The following is a 13,811-nucleotide window of genomic DNA, read 5'->3' as shown; positions in this document are numbered from 1 at the left end:
CCGTGACAGACCAAAGTATGGAACCACCAAAGTCTGACTTTGGTGAACCAATGAATTTTATTGGGGTTACTTACAGGAATATGGGAGGGGAACTATGTACTGGAGCAGAAATGACTCAAAGACAGCGGCATCACCAAGGTCTACCCCAACATTGGTGACAGCTGACAGCTCACAAAACTGGGAAGCCCAGCACTGCCTGCAGGCAGCTCAACAGGTTGGAGAGTGTCCTTTCCAAGTGACCAGGCAACTGGGCTGGTTTTGCTTCTTCCAGGCAGTTGGTTTGACCTCAGAGTCTTCGCTGCTCAGCTTCCCTCCATCTGAGGCAGGCTGTCAGCTTTTATTGCTTACTCTGGAAAGGAGGGACCTAGTGAATCTGGTCACTTTCAGGGACTTCCTGAAGCTATTTTGATTTGCTTACCTTCCTGCTTAAGGAGTTTCCTGCAGGATGGAATGCTTTTTTATCTTGGAGCAAACTGTTAGACAACATTAGTTAAGCACATAGTTACACTTTAAGAATTAAGAGAATCAATAGAACCCATGCCTGGCACTGCTCTGGTGGCCAAGAATCTGAAACAAGATAGACCATGGGTCTAGGTGGAAACCAAATACTGTTGTTCTGCTCAAGGAACACAGTAATAAAATTACTCCTAATTTTATACCTATAAATCAGTGCCTCCTTCAGCTATCATGCGAGAAGCTTCCTCTTGCAGTAGTGGGAACAAACACTGAGACCTACAACTAGACAGTGTGCAGAGCATGAGAAATCCTGGAACACAACCCTAAATGAGATGTTTTCATCAACCCCTCTCCTCAGGGCTCAGGGTGCAGAAGAAAAGGCAGATCGCAAGAGTCAGGGGGACTGGATGGCACCAAAGAAGCAGCGTCTTCCAGACACAACAGGGCCTGGACATGTGTTAAGTCAGAGAATGTGGGAGCATGCACAGGGCCTGGACACGTGTTAACTCACAGACTGTGGGAGCACGCACAGGGCCTGGGCACGTGTTAACTCATAGACTGTGGGAGCATGCACAGGGCTTAGACACATGTTAACTCACAGACTGTGGGAGCGTGCACAGGGCCTGGACATGTGTTAACTCATAGACTGTGGGAGCGTGCACAGGGCCTGGACACATGTTAACTCACAGAGACTGTGGGAGCACGCACAGGGCCTGGACACGTGTTAACTCACAGAGACTGTGGGAGCACGCACAGGGCCTGGACATGTGTTAACTCACGGACTGTGGGAGCGTGCACAGGGCCTGGACACGTGTTAACTCACAGACTGTGGGAGCGTGCACAGGGCCTGGACACGTGTTAACTCACAGACTGTGGGAGCGTGCACAGGGCCTGGACACGTGTTAACTCACAGACTGTGGGAGCATGCACAGGGCCTGGACACGTGTTAACTCACAGACTGTGGGAGCGTGCACAGGGCCTGGACACGTGTTAACTCACAGACTGTGGGAGCGTGCACAGGGCCTGGACACGTGTTAACTTAGAGACTGTGGGAGCATACACAGGGCCTGCACCGGTTCAAGCCAGATGAGGTCCTAACGTGGAGAGGGGAAAACAGACATACACACTCATCCCTAACCTTAAGAAGTCATCTCTAATTGACACCCACTTGCAAAGGGAAAGTTAGATTTGTCCAATGGAGTCTCACAGTATATTACCGATATGGCCCCATGTCCAGCAGTAGATGCCCAACAGAAAACAAACTCATTTTTTTTGTCTTACTGGTCTTTTGCTTGTATATTTATGTTTTAATGGATTTTGTTTGTTGTATGTGCTTGTGTGCATATGTTTCTTGGTTCCTTTGTTTTTTTTTTTTTTTAATTCTGGACTTTGTCTTCTTTTGTTTTCTAGTGAGAAAGAAGAAGAGAGAGAGTATGAAGTTGGGTGGGTGGGGAGTTGGGAAGGATCTAACAGGTATTGAGGAAGGGGAAATCATCATCAGAATCTACTTTGTATGAAAAAATTCAATTAAAAAAATTAAGATAATTTCTTTAGGTTCCTGATTTTTACAGGTGACAGTAATGTCCACAGCCTCAAGTCTTCAAAGGGCTGAGCTCGCCTATCTTGACCATCATCCATTTGACCGCTAAGTATTTATTAAAAGCAACTTTATTGTCCGACCACGGTGGCACACACCTTTTATCCCATCACTCAGAAGGCAGAAGCAGGCAGATCTCTGTCAGTTCAAAGTCAGCCTGTTCTACAGAGTGAGTTCAAGGAGAGTCAGGGTTGTTACACAGAGAAACACTTTCTCAAAAAACGAAACAAAAGCGACTTTATTGCATGTCTTTCTTCTGTAGAACTGTTTATTCTACATATATAACATTTGTAATTTTAGTTGATACAAAATAATTATACATATTTATATGGCGCAATGTGATATTTCACTATATGTAACATGTCATGATCAGTTTTGAGTAATTAGCATATTGTCACCTCAAACAGTTATTACTTATTTTGAAACACATAATAAATTATTGCTAACTGTAGTAGCCATACCACGCTATAAACCTGGAACTTAGCTTTCCTAGCCAGCTGTAACTGTGTCTTGGCTGGTCAACTCCTCCCTCTCCTCTCCTTTCTCCTCCTAGGTTCTGGCAGCCACCTTAGGACTTTCTGCTTGTATGAGGCCTTTGCACGAGCCTTTCTGTGCCTGGCTTCATTCACTTGACATAAAATGCTCTGAACGCATGGACTGCCGCAAGCGAGATGCTTCTATTCTTTTTAAGTGGCTGAGTAGCATTGCATTTTTCAGTATGTCAATAATGAGCAGACTCCACACCCCATGCTCTGTTGCTTTTCTGAGGGTTTGTTTTCTTGTATCTATCTGGCCTTCTGGTGTTTCCTTGTCATCCTGCCCAGCTGATGTCAAATCATTGACTTTGGGAGACCGGGCAGTTCCCTTACTTCTATCAAAAGGGACAGCTATGGTCCAATGCAGTTTCAGGCAAGTAAGTGGCAGGTATTTAACAAATATCTATCAGATAAAGGATGTTCTCATCTTTGGAAATTGTTGCAAGCTCCAAGGGGTTCTTACCCAACCACTCTACACAGTGATCTTGAAACCTTACCCTGGCACAGTCATGCACAGCTACATGGCTGCTCCCCTTCCCAGGCCTTTTCCCCTGTTACCACATGGCTGACACAGACAAGATGATAGGAGAAGTTAGAGAGAACAGGAAGCGGTGTTCAGGGAGGGACCAGCATTGCTGTGAAAGGCACTAGCAGGCAAGTCCGTATCTGGGGGAGAGTGGTTCCCAAATGGGCAACTAGCCATCCCCAAGGGAGTCCTCTCTGTCACAGCAGTAGCTTCAGCCCCACAAATAGATGCCAGTTTGGTAGCCCCTTAGATCATAGGAGGTATTTTTGGTACTGGAAGCCAGCCACACATTGGCAGGCTTTCTACATTAAGTCTGCTTCTTTGCAAGATGGGGGTGGTATCAATGTTTAGCATAGGATTGCTGCCTGAAGCGTGCGTATGCATATATCAAGGGGCTTGAGGTGGGGTGTGGACGGGGATTAGGAACTATGTGTGGTCCTTGGAGAGAGTGAGTGGGCTCTTGCCTGATGGTTGATGTTTAGGTACCACATCAATTGTCTTCAGTCCTGCTTCTGTCTGCCTGGACTGAACCAGACATGGCACTTCCCATTTGACCTCTCTCTGCCCTGAGATGGGTGTCATTTTTCTCCGGCTCAGCTTCCAAACCAGCAGTGATATGGTACCCCTGTGGGTGGCCTTTCATATCAGGAAGCTGTACTTTACTTTCACCCTGCATACATTGTCAGGCAGCCATAGCAGAAGTAGCAGCCTCCACACATACCCCCCTCCCCACTGTCCCATACACACTGTTGGTAACAAAGGCATCCATCTGAGAGGCCAAATCCCATGAATGGATGTGAGAGGCTGCTGGGCCACTCAAGTGGAAGGCCTCTGCTTGGGCAATGGGGCCCAGGGCCAGGGGCAAGGCAGGAGCTGGGCACCTGCTCTGGATTCTCAGCACCATTCATACAGACTTTGTCCTGCCCTCTCCTCCCCTCCCTTTGCAAATCTCACTTTCCTGTGCACTTGAAACAGTAGCAAGCTTGTTAAAGTTCCAAATCAAACACAGTGGGCTTTCTCTTTCTTTTTTTTCCCCCCTAAACCTTCCATGAGTGGAGCTCATGTCCCTGTATATTTTATCTGCTTTCCCAACCTCTTTCCCTCCTTTCCCCCGTTCATCTAAGTGCAACTCTGAAAGCAGAGCATTCTCTGTACACCTGGGCATCTTCAGTTAGAACCTCTCCACAGGACACGGGGACTACCTGCCAGGTCAGAGGCTGCAGAATGGAGGAGGGACTGCCTCCTGTTCTTTGACAATAGAAGGTGAGGCTCAAGACTTAGGACTCTGCTGCTGTGTGTCTGGCACAGACTCTGAGAAGGATCCTGTGCTCTGTTGTTTGTTTTCTGAAAAGTTTTCCTTCTCAAGAAACTCTATGTTCGGGCAAATATTCCCAGGATAATGCTCTTGGTGCCTGTTTCGTTTCCTCATTTATAAAGTAGAAATATTCCTTCCCTGTGTGTCTTACAAGAATTCAGAAAAAATAACCAAGATGCTGACTGTGAATGGACTTCTCACACTGGGAAGTGTTGCATGACTGCATGGTGGTGTCTTGAAATCTGAAATTCTAGAGGTAAACTGCTCCATTCTGCTACCACGTACTTCATTCTCTCGCTTGGTTTTCTGTGGAAAACAGCTTGGCTTACCAAAATGTCCCTTGGCATCTGCTTGCCTGCACAGTCTTCCTCCTTCCACCCCTGATGCCCTACTTTCCTCCTTTTCTAATATTCTTCCTGGTGAAATGTAACCAAGCAAAGAGATTCCCGCTAGTCACCTTCCCTTATGGAATCAAGAAGTGTGTCTGTGCTGGAACAGCCCTTCTGGCTGGTCAGTACAGGCCCTGCCCCTAGGCAAACATGTTTTGATTGCATAGGAGGCAAAGGTCTGCCCCTCATGATTGACACTGAGTTGTGCCTTTGGGGTCCTTCTTTGCTCAACTCCCTCACCAGCTGGGATATTCTAGGGTCACTTCCTTGGGTGTCTAGTCCATGTCAGATGGCAGCTATTCTCATCAGTCAGTGGGAACTGTGTTCCAGGGCTCTCATGGGTAAACCCCCTCAGGAACCTCTGGGGCAGGAGAAAGCTACATAGGACAAAACCAATGAAGGAGATTTCTTTGAGACAGGAAACTTAGATCCTACAGGAAGTTGTTGATGAAGACTGCTTGCTCATTTCCCGGTTGCCCAGTCCTGAAATAACCATGTAGAAACTATTAATTAAAACACCACTTGGCCTATTAGCTTAGGCATATTTCTGGCTAACTCTTATATCTTAAATTAACCCATTTCTATTAATCTGTGTATTGCCAAGTGGTTGTGGCCTACCCGTAAGGTTCCATCCAATGTTCAGCATCTGGCTCCAGCGGCAGCTACATGGCATCTCTATCACTTTGCCTACTCTCTCCTCCTATCTGCTTGGAATTCCTGTCTTGCCCTATTCTGTGCTGCAATAGGCCCAAGAAGCTTCTTCATTAACCAACAGTATTTACAACATACAGAGGGAAATCCCACATTGCCTCCCCTTTTCTGTCTAAATAAAAAGGAAGGTTTTAACTTTAACATAGCAAAATTATATATAATAAAGCAGTTATCAAGCAAGAATTATAGTTACAATGTTTATATCTACTTTTTATTATAACTAAGGAAAACTATAACTATAGTTATCTATTCTTCAACTCCACAGACCACAGAAGGATATAATATTATCCTCAAAGACCACAGAAGGATATAATATTACCTAAATAAACAGGAAGTGCATTGTAAGCAACTTACATAACTCTAGAATCGACAGAGACATCTTGTTGCCTGGACAGTCACCCAAAGTTCTTCTGTATCATTGGGGTACCCACCTTTAGCCTACAGATCCATAGTATCTGGCAGACTTTCCCATGAAGTAGGAAACTTGAAGATCTGTTTTGACTTGTAATGTCAAAGTTCATCAGATGCTTTCTTCTGTGTCCTACAAAATGTCTGCCAGGTCTTTTATAAAGCAGGAACCCTGACAGACCATCTCACCTTTAGGCAAGTTCAGCAGTCATTTTTCTGTGGATCCTGCATGTCCAGTTCATCAAACAGTCCAAGAAAGAGCAGTTTCTTGCCCAAATGGCTAACAAACTCCATAAGGAGCCTTTTCAATGCCCATCTTCCTCTTGGAGGAGATCGTTGATGCCAGGAACATGAGTCACATTGTCATGAAAAATTCTAAGTCCTTAAAACATCTTAAATGCCATATTCTGTTAGTCTTTGAAAGGCTTGAAGAATAACTAACAGAAATATATCTCTATATATCTTTGCATATCTAGAAAACCCGATTAACATAATTAAGTTTGATTATTATAGATGATTATTAATTTGTGTTTCCTAACTATGCATTACGTTTTAAAATGAGCTGCACAAAGACAATACCTTAATCAAGAGCAGAAATATACATATAAAAAATTGACTTTAAATTTGTATCAATAGACCAAGATCCATACCAATGTAAAGTATTCATCTCTATATCATATCCCCCTTTAAATGAAAACAAACATTTATAAACAGTCATTTAGGGAATTTGGGCATAGTTCTCTCCAAAGTGCTTCCTACTTTTTGTTGGGCAAAGTAATTTTAGGAGTTTATGGAGACCTTTCTCCCATCAAACCACTTTAGTTTGGAAGGAATTCACAGGTTCTCATCTTCTGTGGAAACAAAAGCAGTACCTCTTTTCCAAAGCAACATATCCTTAGACCCAAATTTTGAATTCAAGATACCTTTAATATATATATATATATATATATATATTCATATATATTTTATATATATTAGATTTAGCTTAGTAGTGCATACAATGAATGTCTCTCTGTAGTCAAAAATTTAAAGAAAACACAATAAACATATATAATCCAGACTCTCTGTGTATATTCCATCTTTACGTGGCTTATTTTTCTTTATTCCTTTAATCTATAGTCTGTACTCTGTCTCTTTAAAGACTTTGTTTTATTTTTAAAAACTATTTACTTCTTTTTATAACTCTCTATACTATTTTTCTTCTCTCTCCCAAGCCTACATACATTTTTAAAAACACACTGTGTCTTATTTAGAGATCTTTTATGTCTGAATCTGTTCTATTGTATTATCTGAAATCCTTATCTGTGCAGAACCGCTTCTTAAAATGCTGAGTGGCATGGCTAGAACTAAGGCTGCTTTGCCTTTTGACTCCGCCCAGTCCAACATGGCAGAGGTCCATTCAGTGCCAGCTCTGCGAATCATGCTCCCAGCCCCATTTCCAGGCTGACTACAGACTGGCATGCCAATGTGTGCCAACTATATCCATATAAATCCCGAGAGAGTTTGGAAAGAATTTCTAGGCACAAAAGAGCAGAGTTAAGCGCAGTTTCTTGGTAGCTGACCTTTTTTTTCCCTGGATGGGTTCTGTTTGCTGACAGTGAACAGGGGTGCTGTGGCTCCTTTAAGAGAGGTCTTCCTCATTCAGCAGTAGCAGCAAGAAGAAGAAAAAAAAAAACAACCCACAGGGTTTCTGAAAGGGCAGCTTCCAGATTTGTGTTAGTTGCAGGAAGAGCTCTGGCTCTTTCAGGAGGCAGAGCACTTAAATGGGGCTTGTGAGCAGTGTGCTACAAATTGCTTATTGGTGACACAGTCCCGTTCTGACCCTGGAACTGGGGCAATGTGCATGACTCTCAAAGGCAGTGAACATGCCTCTGCCAACAGGCAGAAGTGGACGTTTTGTCCAGGCTTCTTCATTCCAAAGGATATCATCCTTTCAGTTGTCCTGGTCACAGAACATTGCCATGCATAGCCCCCCCCCCCCCCCCCGGTACCATTCTATTGCTCAGAGTCTTAGACCTCTAATCTCAAGGGCTGAGCCTTTCCACCCCACCTTACAAGTGCAGAACAGAAAGCAGGCAGCCAAAATGTGGAATTTAGCTAGTAAGAGTGCCTACCTAGCACACATGAAGCCCTGCTTTCAATACTCAGTACTGCATGAAACAGCATAGCGGTGTATACCTATAACCCTAGCACTTCAGGAGTGGAGGCAGGTAGATCAGAAAATCAAGGTCATCCTTAATTACATAGTGAGTTTGAGTCAGCTTGAGCTATGTGAGACCTTGTCAAAAAAAAAAAGAAGAAGAAGAAGAAGAAGAAGAAGAAGAAGAAGAAGAAGAAGAAGAAGAAGAAGAAAGAAAGAAAGAAAGAAAGAAAGAAAGAAAGAAAGAAAGAAAGAAAGAAAGAAAGAAAGAAAGAAAGAAAAAAAAAAAGAGCAATACCCCATGGTTAATAAGTAGCATGGGATGGCTATATGTGGAACCAGGTGTCTAACATACATATTTTTTCTTCTACTTTGCCCACAGTTAGGTAAGAAATTGTGATGCAGAAGAAGGAGTTATTTCAGGTATTCCAGGGTCAGGAAGGGGAAGTCCTGGGCCTCATGCCCTCTTAACCTTCAGCCAGCAGAAATCCAGAGCCCTGCCACAGGAGGGCTCTAGCAGATTCATCCTGGGTCCAGTGAAGCTTCAGAGCTGCATCTCTACTGAGGGTGAGGACTGTCATCTTCTCACAATGGAGAACATGTTATAATTGTTGTTGTGATGATTATAAACAATCGTGCTAATGAGGTCAGTTCACCCCGATCTTGCAGGGTGCGAAGAGAGTTTAACAAGGAGAGTTATTTGTCCCTGGCAGAGAAGTTGCAAACACAGGCAGATCTCCAGTAGGTTCGCCACCTTTGCACCACACAAGACCACACTCATGGCCTTTCAAAATAATGGGATAATTGGGGTGTAATGTGTGGCACCCCCACCCCTTAGAGTGAATGTGCTAGCTTGTCTTTGTGGGACTCCACAGGGAGCCCAGTGAGCAAAACGCCAAGCCTGACTTCACCTTGATTACATTCCTGCCCTACAATCCCCAGAAGAGCTGAGCTCTCACTCCTCCTAATTAGGGGAGAAAGAAAGACGGTAAGAATTTCCTCTGCTTCCGACTGCAAACTCTTCTGGGACGCACCATTCAACTCCCCTTCTCTTAGCTCCCAGCTCCTCCTTCCTGGCTGATATCTGAAGTACCTCACCCAGTGCTAGGCCCTCCCTGGGACCAGAGCCCTGAGTGTGAGTGGAGTGACTGCAGGACCTGTTGAAATGGCTCCACTGTGCTCCAGGAATGAGCTTCCAGCCTGCTGTGAGTCAGTGCAGAGCTACAGCTGGGGTGGGGGATGGGGGGAGAAGTCTGCTGGCTAGGCAGCCAGACTGGTGGAGGCTGAGCAAGGCCTCCCTCCGTGTGTGTGTGTGTGTGTGTGTGTGTGTGTGTGTGTGTGTGTGGTGGGGGTGCTGGTCTGGAGGCTGACAGAGAGTAAAGTCCCTCACCCCATGAGAAAATAAATACTCTGCTTAAATAAATCAATACCCTGACACCCAGGTGCAAAGCACAGAGTCTGGCTTCAGGCTGTAAATTTAGGATAGGGTGTGAATTACTAGAGATTAAAAAAAAATCCAGAAGTGGCCCAAGTTCTTGGTCAGAGAGAATCAAGCACGTCATTACTGACAGTATAAAATAGTTCATTGCTGTTAACTTGTTGCCACATTTTTTGTCTTGTGGGTGCTGAGAAAAGTTCAGTCTTTAACCTCCCCTTTTGCCCAGTTAAATATTATCAAGCTCAGCACTATTCCTTTGGTGAAATGGTCTCTTGTAGGAGATTCTGAGAGCTAGAGAAATGAAAAGAGAGACCAGGAAAGGCAATTCTATTTCCCTCCTTCAGGTGTGACTTTCCTCCTTTCTCTCCCCTTGTAGAAGCTCTGTTTATTGATTCAAAAATCAACACAAGTTGAAAGGCAAAGAGTGAACTGAAACAAAACAAAACAAAACAAAAACAAAAAAGTTCAGCGATCCTAGACTGAGGACTGGGAGGCTAGGTTGTGATTCTTGACTTCGCCATCATTTGTGTGACCTTGCACAAGTTTCTTTCCTCCCGTCACCTTCCCTAAAATCCAGGACTGTGACTCCACGCTTCTACTTGGCTTTGACCTTCGTAGCCTCTTCATGGAGAACAGATAAAGTGTGCCAAACACTCAGAAAGTCTTCCTTTGCTGTCTAAGAGAGCTTAGTGCCCAAGATATGGAAAACAGAGTAAGGGCCGAGCTGAAAAATAGGGTCTTGCGTCGGTGATTTCTCTTGCCTCCTGCCTTTGATAAACACTCCTGCACCAGGCACCACTGCTATGAATCTTCCTGAGTCATAGGAGGCTGCAGCTCCTTCGATCCATTCGGCTGACAATACTGTTTCGTGTTTGAAGGGACCCGAATATGGGGCCATCCAATAACACATACCTTCTCTCCTGTTCCCACATCTCTTCTGAACAGCCTGTCCTCCTCTTTGCCCCCTCTTTGGAATTCCTGTTTCAGCCTTGGGGCACGAAATCTTGAAATGATTGAGGTTCAACCCTGACTCTTTTTTGTTTGTTTGTTTGTTTTGAGACAGAGTTTCTCTTAGTTGCTTTGGGGCCTGTCCTGGAACTAGCTCTTGTAGACCAGGCTGGCCTTGAACTCAAAGAGAACCACCTGTTTCTGCCCCTAGTGCTGGGATTAAAGGTGTGTACCACCACTGCCTGGCTCAACCCTGACTCTTGAGAGGATGGATGGTGGACACCCTGGACGAGAGAAGATGCAGAGAACCTCAGTGGTCTCCCAGACATCACACCACCTAGTGGCCCAACTGAGATTTTTTTCACCAGCTCCAGAAAGGGCAGCCTGGTGGCCTTCCTTCTCCCCCGCGGTTGTCAGTGAGGTTAATAATTACTGCTTTGTGTTAATCATGTCAATGTAAGACCTTCAGGCCATTATTTTTGAAATGATCATCTCCCGTCAGTTATGACTTATAATAGCAGAGGGGAGGGAGCATCACCTCTAGGGAGCTCCCGTGTAAACGGGGATTGAATGAGAGAACAATGATAATGGAGCACGGGTTTAGTTCCATTTTCCTCCCTGAAGGGTCCTGTTGAATAATTTCCCCTCCGTGAACCACACCTCTTCATTATTTACTGTATCTTCTGGGGAGGATAAAACAAGAGGGACCCCTCCTCCTCACGCCCTCTGCTGCCTCATCCTCCCCTCCCCGCCTCCTGTCAATTCTGTCTTTTTCTGGAGTTTGGCAAACATAGCCACTTCCTCCTGCTGTGCTTTCGGAGGAGCTGGAATGAATGTGGCTCTAGTTATTTTCTTCCCCTTAATCGTTCTTTCTGGTTTTTTTTTTTTTTTTTTTTTTTTTTTCTAGAAAGCATTTTCATGAGGCACAATCACAGAGGGGACAGAATATCCTGATGTTTGGGTGAGCAGCAAGCATTCTTTTCTTTATTCTTCCCTTGAATAAAAATAACACCCCACAGCCATAATATTAGAGAGATGAAGTCCATCTTTTAATGAATTTTCATAATTTTGGTGTGTGCACAGTACCTGTTGCATTCCTCACAGTCCCTCCCCCAGCCCTCTGTCCCTGAAAAAAGGCTAATGTCACCTGTCTCTTCCACTTCTGCTCATCCTTGCAGTCTGGAAAGTTCCTCTACCCACAGCTGTCCAGTGCTGGAAGCACTTTAGGGCTTTCTCAAGCTTGCATCTCTGAGGATTTACCCTTCCAACCTGGGTCTTATGTTCATCCAGTTTATCACTGACTGGATGTAGTGGTGTAAGATTATAATCCAAGTACTCAAGAGGCAAAGGATTGCACACAAATTCGAGGCCAGCCTAGTTTATATAGCTAATTTCAGACCAGTGAAGGCTACATTAAAACCCCGGTCCCAAAACAGCCACAATAATAAAAAGCTTCATGCCTGGTTCCTTTCCATTGTAAGTCTGGTACAGAGAGAAGTCACGTAATAAATGATGAATCACGATATCTGCTATTTTTAAAAAGCCATTTCCGAGACAAGAAAAGTAAGGGTGCTTGGGAAGGTTAACTGGTTTGCCTATCATGCACTGAGGAGACCAGAACCGAAATGTTTTAAGTCCAAGTCAAGCACAATTGTGCTCTGCTGAGCTGCTTCAGCTACAGTCTTCCTTAACTCTACTTCCAGGAGTCAATGGCCTTAAACCTTGGCACTTCCTTTCTCTCAGCATCTCCATTGGACTACACGTTACTTAAAGGCAGGGACTGGGCCTTACATTTCTCTTCTGCAATGAAAGTTGGCAATCGATCCTTGAAACAACTACCAGCCCACTTGGTTCCTCTGTGGAGCCCAACATCAAAAGGTTTGCTGAGGGCCTGGAATGGTAAATGCTAGGATCTCTGTTCTTGTTTAAGGCGAGTTCTGGAACCATTCATCTCAATTCACTCATCTAGGCTTTGGCTCACCCAGAGGTTAATGCAAGATATCTCCTTTGGGACATTATAGATACCTTAGGTTGCCTTGCTGCTGGGTCTCTCCAGGGTGTGCTCCTACCCCTCAGCCTTGTTTGAATACAGCTACGTCCTCCTTTCTCTGTGGACTGATGAGGGCTCTGATTCAAACGTGTGATACATTGCTTTGTATTTTTTATACCTTCCTCTCCCAGGGCCCAAGAGTCACTTGTGCTTCAAATAGACTCTCGTTTCTTTCAGTGTAATAATTATGTTTAACATCTAATGTTAACAATCAGCATAGTCATGTGTATAGTAAGCTGCTGCTATCCAGGTTGTCGTGTGCTAAAAGGACTACTGCCTTCACAGTGGTGTTTGAAACGAGGTTCCTATGATGGTGTCTTAGTTAGGGTTACTGTTGCTATGATGAAACACCATGACCAAAAAGCATGTTGGGGAGAAAAGGCTTTGTTTGGCTTACACTTCTACATTGCTGTTCATTATTGAAGGAAGACAGGATAGAAACTCAATCAGGGCAGGAAACTGCAAGCAAGAGCTGATGCAGAGGCTCTGGAGGGGTGCTGCTTACTGGCTTGCACCCCCACAATGGAATGGACCCTCCCCCATCAATCCACCAATTAAGAAAATGCCCTACAGGCTTCCCCACAACCTGGTCTTATAGAGGCATTTTCTCAACTGAGGTTCCCTCCTCTCAAATGGTTTTAGTTTGTGTCAAGTTGACATAAAACTATCTTGCAGGTTGATCCCTGACTTTGGGGCTCATTCTATTGTGATCTCAGAAGCTCCTTTAATTCTAACTTCTTCAATGTCCTCAACCAGAAAATAGATCCAGAAATGAGACATCATAGAGTAACCAAATGAGAAGCTTGCAGTACATAGTGTATTCAGCAAGGGGCACTGATGCTTGCAAGGCAATCGCTGTCACTGCCCCTATTCTGTCTCTAGGCTTCAGCCAGTCAGGTTCTTCTAAAGATACAAAAGGTATCGCATCTCCATATAGTTTGGTTTTCACAACAGAATGTGGAGTGAGACAGTTCACCATGCTTTTGGTCACCATGGGTACTCTCAGAATGCCCCTGTCTTTGGTACTGATGGTTGTTAAATCCTAGTTCTAGCTCTGGTGCTCAGCTGGTATAGTGGTTGTTAGAAAACAACTTCAGAAACCCAGTGCTGGCATAAAATAGCATGTTCTTTCCATCCATAGGTTCTGAAACTCTTTCAACAGCAGTGAGATTGTCCTTGGTTTCAAATGGGGAAAATGAGGCCTGGAGGATGAAATACTTTGACTAGAATTGGCAGGGGGTAGAGCCAGGGGGAAAACAAAGTCTGTTGCTTCCAGTCTGTGTACTCTGCATAGAGA

Source organism: Chionomys nivalis, chromosome 5, assembly GCF_950005125.1.
Source record: "Chionomys nivalis chromosome 5, mChiNiv1.1, whole genome shotgun sequence".
Taxonomy (NCBI): domain Eukaryota; kingdom Metazoa; phylum Chordata; class Mammalia; order Rodentia; family Cricetidae; genus Chionomys; species Chionomys nivalis.
This window is presented reverse-complemented; position numbering follows the sequence as displayed.